Source organism: Marmota flaviventris, chromosome 2 (genome assembly GCF_047511675.1).
Source record: "Marmota flaviventris isolate mMarFla1 chromosome 2, mMarFla1.hap1, whole genome shotgun sequence".
In the NCBI taxonomy this organism is placed as follows: Eukaryota; Metazoa; Chordata; class Mammalia; order Rodentia; family Sciuridae; genus Marmota; species Marmota flaviventris.
The window spans coordinates 37882324-37895592 of NC_092499.1; the positions used below are offsets into that span (position 1 = coordinate 37882324).

The window sequence follows — 13269 nt, forward strand, 5'->3', positions numbered from 1 at the left end:
TTCTAGTAGTATGGATCTTAGGCTAGAGTTTCTACACTGTGGACTTACAATGTCCCTGATACTTACCATTTCCTTACTTGCTGAGAAGCTAGCTGCCTGTCTGCTTTCTTGATTTCGTGCCACGAAGCAGCCAGGAATGTGCTGGCCTCTATTCTGCCATTGTGAAAAACTCCCAGTTTGGAACATCTTGATCTCAAGTCTCTCAAAAAGTATGTGTGTGTGTGTGTGTGTGTGTGTGTGTGTGTGTATATATATATATATATATATATATATAAAATTTAATTTAATTCTACTATCTTTCCTATTTCCACATATCCTCCCCTTCCCTCCCTTCACTTCCCTCTACCTAGTCTAAGGTAACACTAGTCTTCTCTAGTGGCCCCCGCCTTATTGTGTATTAGTATCTCCATATTAGAGAAAACATTTGGCCTTTTTTTGGTGGGGGATTGGCTTCTTTCACTTAGCATGATATTTTCCAACTCCATTAATTTACTGACAAATGCCATAATTTCACTCTTCTTTAAAGCTGAGTAATATTCTATTGAGTATACAGACCACATTTTCTTTATCCATTCATCTATTGAGGGACACTTAGGTTGGTTCCATAGTTTAGCTATTGTGAATTGAGCTGCTATAAACATTGATGTGGCTGTATCACTGTTACTACAGCTGATTTTAAGTCCTTTGTGTATAAACCGAGGAGTAGAATAACTGATCAAATGGTGGTTGCATTCTAAGTTTTCTGAGGAATCTCCATAGTGCTTTCCATTATGGTTGCACCAATTTGCAGTCCTGCCAGCAATGTATAAGTGTACCTTTTCTCCCACATCCTCGCCAACATTTATTGTTGCCTGAATTCTTGATGAATACCATTCTGATTGGAGTGAGATGAAATCTTAGAGTAGTTTTGAGTTATATTTCTCTAATTTCTAGATGTGTTGAACACTTTTTCCCATATTTCTTGATCATTTTTACTTCTTCTTTTGTGAAGTGTCTGTTCTTTTTCTTAGCCCATTAATTGGGTTATTTGTTTTTTTTTTGGTGTTTTATTTTTTGAGTTCTTTATATATTCTAGAGAATAATGCTTTATCAGAGGTTCATGTAGTAGGGTTTTTCTCCCATTACATAGGCTCTCTCTTCACATTATTGATTGTTTACTTTGCTGAGAAGAAGCTTTTTAATTGGAATCCATTCCATTTATTGTTTATTGATTTTACTTCTTATGCTTTAGGAGTATTGTTAAGGAAGTTCAGATCCTAGGCCAACATAATGAAGATTTAGATCTATTTTTTTTCTTCTATTAGGCACGGGTTTCTAGTGGAGTGGACTGAACTGGTTCAAATGGACACAATGGCAACTGACAGTACATCCTAACCCATCTCAACTCACACTGGTGAGAAGGGAAGCTGAATATTATATCAAACAGCTTCAATCTTAATCTGCTCCAATCGGCAACCATAGAGCAACACAAAAATCTCCAACCCTTGCCATATCAGCACATAGCTCAAGAAGAAACAGAAACAAAGATTGTTGGAAAGGGGCAGTGACCACCCAATATGGTCAACTATTTTGACCATCTCAGTGGAGATATTTCCTTCATTCCTTTTGGGATTATTATTTATTTATTTATAATATGTCTCATGTGTTTACGTGTGTGTGTTTATGTGTTTGCATGCATACATGTGAATTCTGGCTGATGGTGAGGAACATAAGTACATACACTTATTTTTTTCTTTATTTTGAGTATTTTCAAATATAATTTTCTGTAATATTATCTTTTGAGGGTTTAGGATTTTTATTATATATTTTGGCTTGGTTTGTATTATTTTCATATCTTCGATTCTCTTTCTCTCGTACCTTCTCCTGCTAATGGCCAAATTCTATTTTTCTCTCTCCCTCTCTCCCAATACTTTGCTGCTTCAATTTTTCCTCTTTGTCTTACATAAACATCACATGCTACATCTCTTCTGCATTCTCTCTGTTCACTTTTTGAAACTGGGCACTCATTCTAATTTCCCAATGTATTTTCTTCCCCCCAAAGTGTATTTTTACCATCTTTCAGAACTAATTGTCTTATATAACTCTGGCCACCTCCATTAGTGCTGATATAATCATTACTGCTGTGGATGATATAGTTGACACCTGCTGTTTTCTTTAAAACAAAATAAAGTTTATGATTATTTTAACAGTTGACAATTGCTGAACCCCCCATCACTTCAACATCACTCCAACAGTGATTCAGTTGAGGAAGAAATCATGAAAATAATCCCATTCATAGTAACTTCAAAAAATTAATCTAACTAAAAGCACATATAAGGAGGGAAAAGAGCCTGGCAATAAAAAATACAGAACACCAAAGCAAGGAATTGAAGATGACCTTAAAAGATGAAAAAACATGCCATCTTCAATATGCAGAATCAATATTATCAAAATGGCCAAAATACCAAGAGCAATATACAGATTCATTTCAATCATCATCAAAATATTAATACTTCAGCATGTAGTTGCTGGCACCAACTTCCTTAATAAGACCCCCAGTGAATAATTCTTCACAGTATTAGAAAAACAATTCTTAAATTCAATTGGAACAATCAGAGACCCAGAATAGCCAAAGCAATAGTACGCAAGAAAAATAAAGCATGAGGTATCACAATACCTGATCTGTAATTAAATCCAAAACTGTAGTAACAAAAACAGCTTGGTATTGGCATAAAATAGACATGAAGACCAATGGAGCAGAATAGAAGACCCAGAGAGATATTCACATACCCATAGCGGTCTGATATTTTACAAAGGCACCTAAAATGCCTCTTGGAGAAAAGACAGCCTGTTAAAAATGGAAACCCTATGTTGTGCAGAAGCTTTTCAGTTTGCTGGCATCCCATCAGATATTGTGTTCAACTACAGCTAAAAAGAAAAAAAAATGGATACACTATAGTGATACAATCACCTCAAAGGTTACAGCGGCACAATGCAAAATAGCCAAATATTGGGATCAACACAAAACCTGTCAGTAGATGAATGGATTCAGAAATTCTGGTATATATATATTCAGTGGAGTTTGACTCAGCCATAACTATCTGAAGAAAAATGAGATTAGATTTTTTCTCACACCATGCACAAAGCTCACATTGTAATTGATCAAAGACTAGGAATTAGACCAGAAACTGTACAACTGCTGGAAAAAAACATAGGGTCAATACTTCAGCATGTAGTTGCTGGCACCAACTTCCTTAATAAGACCCCCAGTGAATAAGAAAAAAAATCAAGTTTCAAAAGTGAGATGCCATCAAACTGAAAAGCTTCTGCACAGAATAGGAAATGATTAAGAGTGTGAAGAGTGAGCTTACAGAATAGGAGAAAATCCTGGCCCACTAATCCTCCAATAGGGGATTAATATCCAGAATATAAAAAGAACTCAGAGCCTTAACACACAATGTCCCCACCCCCATAACATATCTAATCAATAAATGGGCAAAAGAACACATGGAAGTTTCTCAAAAAAAGAAAAACAAATGGACAACAAATATATGAAAAAATGTTCCCAATTTTTAGACTCAGGGAAATCAAATCCAAACTATTCTATGATTTCATCTGACTCTAGTGAGGTTGGCAATGATCAAGAATATGAACAACAATAAATGTTGGCAAGGTTATGGGCAGAAAGGAACACTTGTATGTTGTTGGTGGCATGGCAGACCAGTACAACCACTCTGGAAAGCAGTATGGTGACTCCTCAAGAAACTAGGGATAGAACCCAATCCTAGGGATAGATCCAGCTATCCTGCTTCTTGCTATTTTCCCAAAGAAAAGAATAGATATACTGGGGCCGGAATTGTGGCTAGTGATCAAGCACTCACCTAGTATGTGTGAGGCGCTGGGTTTGATCTTCAGCACCATATAAAAAGATAAATAAATAAAGCAAAGGTATTGTGTTCAACTACAACTAAAAAAAGAAAAAAGAAAAAAATGGATACACTATAGCGATACAATCACCTCAAAGGTTATAGCAGCACAATTCAAAATAGCCAAATATTGGGATCAACACAAATACCTGTCAGTAGATGAATGGATTGTGAAATTATGGTATATATATTCAGTATAGTTTGACTCAGCCATAAAAAAGAATAAAATTATGGTCAGTAATGGATGGAAATGGAGAATATTATGCTAAGTGGAAATAAGCCAAACTTTGAATCCAAATGTTGAATGTTTTCTCTCTTGTGCTGAAACTAGAGTAAAATTAAGGAAAACAGAGGGAGGAATAGCTATTATAAAGAACCAATCAAATATAATAAGCACATCAATTATACCAATTAATAATTTAGTTAATTATACTAATTAATCAAATATAACCATTACTAATTAAATTTAATTAATTAATAGATGAACAAAAGGAAATCAAATAGAATAGAAGAAGGCAAATGGGAGAGGAGAGAATGGGAAGAAAAAGATGGGAGTGACAGGGTTGGCACTATGAACCAAAATTGATTTTCAGGTATGTGTGAGTTTGTCAGATGAACCCACATACTATGTATAAAGCTGCAATAAAATATATTAAAAAAAGATTAGAGGAAGCTTACATTTTTTTAAGCATACCTAAGCCTGCCTATCTTGGTTCAATTTTGGGTGTGGCCAGGTCTTAGTAATAACTAGGGTAACTTTTCATACTGGCCCAGGCTTAAAGTTAGACCCCAGACTTCAGAAAAAGATAGAATATGTTCCATGTTTGAGTTTCTGTACAAGCTCCTTTTCCATGCCATAGTTAAATCAAGATAGGCATGTTCCACTCTAGTACTCCTCCCTAACTTCCTCCTGCCTCCTGGGAGGGATGCTCTTTTTTTTAATATTTATTTTTTTGTTTTAGTGGACACAATATCTTTATTTTATATTTATGTGGTGCTGAGGATCAAACCTAGCGCCTCATGCATACTAGGTGAGTACTCTACCACTGAGCCACAACCCCAACCCCAGGGTAGTACTCTTAAGCACTGACAAACTAGAAAATCTCTATTTCCTCTAAACCTCATAAACAGCAGTTCTTAGGTCTGCTGTGATAATGTGCTCAAAAAGTGTACCATGTAACGTCAGGACAATTCAAATGAGTTTTATTATCTTGACAAGCACATGCCTTTGATTTTTGTAAATTAAACTTAGATCCAGGCCTGGAAAGCCACAGAAGGAAGTGACATGCAAATCAGATAAACCACATGGATTCCATGATGACTGCTGATTTGCAGGGATCCTGTTGCCTGGCACGAAGTATTTGCCCAATTAGCACTGATGTATTGGTTGATGGCAGAATACTGCTTCTGTCCTGCTACAGAGGCAGACTTTCTCACATTGATGGACAATATAGTCCAGGGTACCAATCAGTGAGTTCGGTCCAGAGGCCAGGCTTTCAGTGGTACCCAAAGGAAGAGCCTGCAAGGGATCAGGCTGCTGAGTGTGACCTGTCTTTGGCTCTGAGCTCAGGAGCAAGAATCCTCTGCATGGGAGGACTGACATGGCCTTGACCAGGTGAAAGCTCTGGACTAGAGTTCTGAGGACATTCCCAGGTTCCTGGTCCTTCATGAATGGGGCAGAAGGTGAGCTAGTGCTCAAGATCCATTAAGGATGAGAATCTTGGTGAACACAGATAGAAAGGGTTCCATGGAACCTGGACATGGGAGGTGGAGAGAAGCTGGCTCAGACTAAGATGGAAGATCTTTTGGGATTGTGGGAGGATGGGCTGACGGGAGACCAGACACTGCACTGGGCTCTGGCCCCATGACAGGGCCATGACAGACACTTAAGGTGCATCTGGGGACACTGAATATTTTTCTTGAAAGTCTTCATGCTTCCAAGCTGCCAGGTGTGCTGATTTGGAGAGGGAGCCCTGCATGAATCACACCTTTCCAAAAGGGTCCTACCCTTTTCTACCAGGTGGGAAATACAATTCCCGTTATAAATCTGGGGTCTTTTGTGTTTTAATAGTGGCCCAAGCAAGGTAGGGTTAGGGTGTAGGGACAGAATGATGTAAGATGGCATTGTAGGAATGAGTTTTGTCTAGAGAAGGTCCTTTTTTTTTTCCTGGATAGCTTAAACTCAACCTGTGGCAGGGAGCTGGCATTGAACAGTTATTTGGAGCCAGTATCAACACAGCAAGGTTTTATATTCTAGAGGTGGAAGGTGGAGTGTGCTTGAGGGGAAGCATGTAAGAAATCATAAATGTGAAGAGATCCTGCTGGACATGCAATCAGAACCTTACAAAATGTTATGCTGGTGAAGAAAGGAGGAATCTAGCACTTCTGTTCTAGAGATGAAAGTTTATTAAGCACCTGGAAGTGTCCCCTCTACTCCTCTACCCAGTGTACTTTGGGCCTTTGTACAAGAGAAGATGAAGATCAATTCTGGAGGCCTCTCAGTCTTGCCCCTGGAGTTTGAAGGATTTCATTGTTTTTTCAATCCAGAGCCTAAAGCTTGAGATTCTGGTGTAGACATGTGGAGGTATCCCCTTCTTTTCCCCAAAGGACACAATGCCCTGGGCCACGTTTTTACACACAAGGGGGCCCCCAGAGTCTCCCTGTGGGCAGAGAAAACACCATTAGCTGGCCTCCTCCAATTCTCACACCCCGGCCTCTCCACTGGGGGTGGACACTTTGTTTGTGAATTCAGAAATAGGGCAGTCCTCATTCAGTCCGGGGGCGGGGGTCCTCAGACTGATCCTGACTACTCCTTCCAGTTGACTAAGGCCTCTCCTCCCCCAGTAAGTCTATTTCCATGAAGTGACCAATGACATTCAGTTTCCACTGACCCCAGGACCAGAGACTGAATTGGTGAAAGGCTGAGTACATAGGGGCATGAGTTGTTCCCTTTGCCCTGGTTCTCCTCAAACTCTGCTGTGCCCAAGGCAGGGAATGGTTAAAGCCGGTGACTTACCTTAAAAGAAGTCTTGTTCTCCTTTGGATTCCCCACACACATCAGGATGGTGGAGTTGTATACTTTTTTGAAATGAGAGACACATTCCTTGTCCTTTTGGATTTCAATCTGTACCTCATGCAGTTTTGTTGTGGATATATTTTGGCCAATGAGTCCCCATCCAGCCACAGTGCACACCATCCCTGGTGTAGCCTGGGATTTTCTTGAGGGTAATTTGAGGAGGCTCACCTCAGCAGTCAGCTTGGCCTTCTTTTCCAACTGAAGGTAGATAAAGGCAATTTTTTCAACAAATAGTCCACAAATCTCCAGACAGTAATGGGGTTGCCTTCTTCATGGCATTGGGACAAGTGAAGCCTTCATTTTAGGAAGGATGGTTGGACAGAAGGACAGCAGATTTAATCCTCCAGGATTAAAGTGTGCAAGACCCATTGGAATGGCATTCCTCACCTGCAGTAACATGATGTCATTGAAATAGTTGCTGTTGTAATCTGGGTGGGGGAAAGCTTTTTTTTACAGGGATGATCTGCTGGGTCCTCTCATTGTCTTTGATGTCGTGGGCCCCCAGGATGACAGTGATGGATCTGCTCCTAGAGCAGACAGGGAGGTAGAGTCACAGGGGATAAAGCTCAGGATCCCTGAAGGAAATGGTTACTCAGGGCAGGGCAGGGTGGAGTTGGGAGGACGTGTAGGGGAACAGGACTCTGGGCTGAGTGTCTCTGGCAGCCAGGGCTGGTGCAGTTCCTGGAGCAGATGGAGTGTGCTCAGTCATGCACAGAGCTCAGGTGTCTCCAGGTGAGACTCTGAAATTCTCACATGTGCACTCTGGGCTCTTGGGAAAAAGCTGCGTCCTTCCATCCAGCCTTGATCCACATTCTCCTTTTGTATAACAAGCCACCTGCACTGACCTGCTCCTCTCTCCCCATAGCTTACCTGCCCTCCACAGAGTCTTGTCTTCAGGCCCAAAGGAGAGGATTCCCTGTGGCGTTTTCTTTAGATGTGTGAACTCACCTTCTCCAGCAGTGGGCTGCTGTCAGAACAAAGTCCTCACGCACAAGGAAACCCCCACATCGTTTTGTTTTAGTTGGAGTCTTGATCCGAAGAAATGCCATGTAGGGATGAGAATGAGGCACGGCTTCACGGCCCCCGATGATTTTCCCTGAAAGAAAGGTTCTGTCCTGCCCTTGGTGCTCATGGAGCCAAAGGCTGAAGAAGAGGAGACTGGGATCAACTCCAGGGAGGGAAGGATTGAGTGTGGTGGTGTTACCATCTAGGGGTGCGGGGTTCATTGTCCTTGTTCATCAAAGAATTGAAGAAAAGGACACAGATATATGAAGCAAGCAGCAGGTTTATGGACAAAGGGACAGAGAGATGGCTCTGAAGAGAAATGCCCCAGTGCTGGTATCTGGTGTGGGAGTTTTGGTTTGTTCTTTTTATGGTCTCTGGAATTTCCTCCTGTCTTTATCATGTCCACTGTTCACCCTCTGCTCACTATTATTGATTGGTGTCTTCTCTGTCGTTGCTTCTGTTTTAGTTTTTCTACTGGATCCTCCTTTAGGAGCATTAATATAAAGTGTCTGATTGGGTGCCTGGCTTGTGTCCTCAAGCACTTTCATCAAGCAGAAAGTTGACCTTACCAAAGACCCTCTCCATGCTCCCTTCTTCTGGCCCTGCCCCTGATCTCCTTGCTTGCCATGTAACCCTGGCTCTTAAGCCCTAGAGGCAGGGTCTAAGTAGCCAGCAGCAACAAACATGGGTCCCTGAGTGTGTACCTGGCAGCATTCCTGGCTTGAAGAGTGACCCAAAGACTCAGATACTCCCTCTGATGAACAGCAGGGTAGTCCTAGCTCTGTAATTCCTGCTTCAGCCATCAATGTTGACTGACAGGATTTAAGTTTGGAACAAGTAGCAAAGTCCCTACAGATCCTGGTCAGTCCTTTCTCTGAATTGTCCCAGTCTTCTTTCCCCTCTTGTTTCCCCCTTAGGTCCCACTGAGCTCCTACTGGGTAATGCGCATAAAGTCAGAATGTTGAGTTGTGTTTGATGTTTGTCTGCTGGAGCCAGACACCAAGTAGGTGCCCAGTAAAGGTCTTGGCTATGTGAGGGAATGGCTCCTGAGAATCCTGTGGCTGAGGTTTGGAGGGGCAGTGCTGGTGAGATTGTGAGCACCAGGGAAGATGGGGTCTGACAAAGTCATTGTACCCATCTGTAACTGAAAATGACCTGAGAGAACACGGGGCTGAACCAAGGCACATGTAAGTGTTAAGGGATGAGAATGCCCATGACTCTGAGATCAAATGGGTCCTTGGCTGCATTCCTGTGCAGTGTGAGAATGATAAAGTTTGGATAAGCAGGTGGATATTGAGGGTAGATATTAAAATATTTGGTTAAAAAATTAATGGGCTTTACCTTGATTACAGAAGCCAGCCCCTTTCTATAAATTTCCCTTTCTTGGGGAATTAGTTATTTATTCTTTCCTGTTGGTAATTGTACTGTCATGTGTTCGTGAATGGACCTGCTTTCCAGATGGTAAAGGTAGGGCTGGGGAAGTGGAAGGTTCCCAGTGGCTCTCAGGGAGACCAGCCTTCTGCCCTGCTCCTCCCCTGTGCTTCCATCCCCATGAGACCTGCTAGTCTTTGGGTGAGGTTTACCTTACTATGCAGAAATTTGCTGGAGGTGCACCTGAGCCGGGACGGTGGGGTGCAGCATCTGAGCAGGGCTGAGCTTGGGGTTGGGCCTCAGTTCTTAGGGATAGTCACTCACCTGCCTCTGCCCTTGGGCACAGAAGAAAGACCAACAGGAGCAGGAGTGGCTTCATCTTCCCAGAAAGTCCTCTCTGGTCAAAGAGGTTGGTGCGTCCTCCTGGTCTTTAAACTCCCAGTGTTCTCTTCTGGTGTGGTGGGGGCTTTTTCCTCTGAGATGATCTCACCCTTCCATCACTGCCTGATCAAGATCTGATGGTTGAGTAATAATTTGGCCAAGCCTAACCACCCATCACTCTTGATTCAGTGCTGACCACAAAAGCAAAAAACTGGAACCTGTGGTCAGAAGTTAGGGTTGCTAGAAGTGTTACATTGGCCATAGTGGGTCCTGGGACTCAGGAATCTGCACGTCATTGTGATAGATCCAGGAAAGTATTTATTTCTTGGGCTTTCATTGACCTTCAGGATGATCATTTGTTGAAACCCTTTCCTGTGTAAGAGTTGGATAAATGGAGATGAGCCTCTTTGGCTATGGCAGAGGATACAAAAACGTTAGTAAATAGAGAAGATGGAGAGGCTGTGGTTAGAGGGATGGGCAGAGTGGGGTGCGAGCAATGCTGAAGATGGTGTGCCTCAGTTGCCCAAGAGCTCAGTGGTTCAAAACCACAATGACAGGGTGAAAGCCAGCAATAGGTTGGTCTCAGCTGGATTGTGACAGCAGGGAGCCTGGTAATTTTAAGAATTTTTCCTCTCTTGGGAGTTCTCTAAGAAGAAGTTTTAGGGTCCATGGCCATGAAGGCTGGAAAGCCATTATGAGAAGGGGTCTTATGTGATTTCTAAGAAGCTGTTCAGAAGACTCTTACCTCAGATATCCTCCCTGGTAGGATTCTTCACCTGATGCAGTGATTTTGACCCTAATTGCTGAAGAGTCTCAGTGGTTTTCCATCCTTGTGCTTTATTCATCTTTTCTGACCTCACTTATTTTGAATCCCTTTCTCCTGGAAGTCAGTCCCAATCACCCAGGTACCATAGGAATCCACTTATTTCTCAGAGATTAAGACCTCTAGGTCCACAAAGACCAAGATTGTGGAGATAGACGCAAAATTGCTTGAGTGTGAGCCATTACATGTGAGAGTCAAAGGGGCAACTCTTACCAGCACCCCTTTGTTTTTGGAACCATGTATTCTAGCTGTGGGGAAACACAAGCATACCTTTACTGCTGGCTTAAAGCATACACTACCTCCCAGAGTACAGCATCCCAATCTCACAGGTGGTGGTCTGGTGTCATCTGTCCTTGTTATCTTCCATGGACTCTTTCACAATTTTCTCAGTCTAGCTGCTTCTGGGTGATATGGCACATGAACCTACTTCTGTACTTCTCTTATGGTGAAATATGTTTGTTGGTAAAAAGTAGTGTTGGATGAAAGACAGTACACCAAAGAAGTCCTGTAAGTTCTGTAGCTGAGTCAAGACTGGTGCTGGCAGCAGTATGGCGTTGGGCTGGGAAACAGAATTACACCAACACACAATCCCCAAACACATGAGCAGACCTTGTATTCCATTGGATCTGTGTGCTACTGGGACCAAGTTGCACATCTTTCCTTGGCTGTGCTGGGATTTGACTTCCAGTGGGCCTGGAGGAAAGGAGGAATGGGGAAGTGGGGAAGCATTTCCTATCTTAGAGTTTAACCCATTGAGTCCCAAGTTTTCAGTTCTGTGACTATTTCAATGAACGCATCATGGGTATATTAAAATAGGTTGTAAATAATAATCTAGAGCTTATATATGCTCTCTATGTGTGCATGTGCATTTATATGTGTGTATTAGAATGCCCTAAGCATTTACTTGTGACTTTTCATGAAAGAATAGACTTGTAAAAACATAAAATCCATTTCAAAGTTACCATAATTGCTACATTTGTTGCTCAATTGTTTTCAATAGCTGTTCCATATTTTGGATATAATGGGTGAGACAATGGAAGGTGTTCTCCTCAAATGGAGAGGATTGGGATTCTTTCTCAGACTAAGGAGAGGGGAAGGAATCAGCCAGTTTAAGGTTCTAATCTGCCTCGGATTCCACTCACTTATGCCTCTGGGTGGTTTCTACTACTAGAGGAAGGTGCTGTGAAATCCTGTTACTGAGCAGCTGCAGGAGGGCGCAGAGACTTTCTCTCTAGGGAGGTTTCTGAGCAGAAAGCAACTCATCTCATGCCTAGAGATGCTGGGAAGCCACCCCAGGCTGGGCGTTAGAAGACACTTAAGGTCCCTTTCTGCCATGGTGGTGAGGGCACCTGGGCTTGGTCCAGGTCTATCCCACCTTTTGTGACAACTTTGGTCAGTCATTACCCTTGGACATTCCTTTCTTCTTCCTCTCCCTGAGGAGGATGAAGGCTTACAACAATGGTTTTCAAAGTTATTGAAACCACAGAACCATTTCCTCAATGTAGATATAACTCCTAAATTGGATATGTAGGCATATGACCAAGTCGCTTTTCTAAATACTATTTTTTATTTACTTTTCCTTCTGTGTTTCCCTTTTTGTTTTTCCAGTGCAGGAGCCTGGTCCTAGCATGTCTTAGATGCAGGAATTTTTTTTCAGCCCCAAATATGAGTTTGTGTGACATTCATTGCTCTTTCCTTATAGAAGATCATTATGTGCTTGTGTGGCAGCATGATTTGTACACAATGGGATGGAAAAGGGCATACTTTTGAGAGTTACATAACTGAAGAGAGATATTTTACTCCATGTCTAAAAAGAGTGTAGTGTGGTGTGTGTTTGGGACAAGGGGGCATTAGTCTAGAGCTAGAACTTGTGCTGAACTTCCAGTGCCCCATATTAATGGACAGACCCTGATCCAGGGCTGTGGGGTTAGCCCCACATAGGCATACCTTTATTTAACAAAAAGTTACACACACCATATCCAAGAAGGAACTTCCCACCAAAGACATTCCCAGGTGGCACTGGGGACATGGATGGGAATAGTAACCATAATGGCCTGAATATTAGAGCCATGTTTCCATTTTCCCAGGCCCCAGGAGCCTCCCTGATTCATGTTGTTCTGTATGGTAGGGGTGCAGTAATGACGGGGATTATGTTTCTGAGCAGTCCAACTGGATGTGTGTGACTCCTTCAGTGTGAATCTGTATACTGGCATTTATACTTGTTACTCTTGTTTTTAAAATTTGTTCTAATTAGTTACACATGACAGTAGAATGTATTTTGACATACATGTATGGAGCATAACTTCTCATTCTTCTTGTTATACATGATGTAGAATTACATTAGTCACGTAATCATATATGAGCACTGTCTAGTGTGGGGGGCCATTGCGCTGAGTAACCAGCATTTTCCTTCCCTGATTGGTAGAGGCTCTGTTGGTCACTACTGTAGTGATCTGGGCACATTCAAAGTGGCCCCAGATGGCTGCCCCGATCTTGGAAGTAGCAGAATGTGTCTTCATGCATAGGCGTGGCCTCTTACAGCCCCAGGGTTCGAATTACCTTACCTGTCCTTGTAAACCCTGCCTATCTAGACCTTTTTTGGATGGCATTTCGAAAAAATGAGGGTCCCCCCAATAAAAATTCACTTCCAAATGTGCCAGCTCTCTCTCGCCAGTCTCTCATGACATTCCTCACTTTCCCGTTTGGGG

General features: G+C 42.2%; 1 pseudogene; it reads right to left on the reverse strand.

Moving 5' to 3' along the window:
- Positions 1-6288: 6288 nt before the first annotated feature.
- On the reverse strand, positions 6289-9779 carry LOC114079003 (granzyme B-like; annotated as a pseudogene).
- Positions 9780-13269: the final 3490 nt, after the last annotated feature.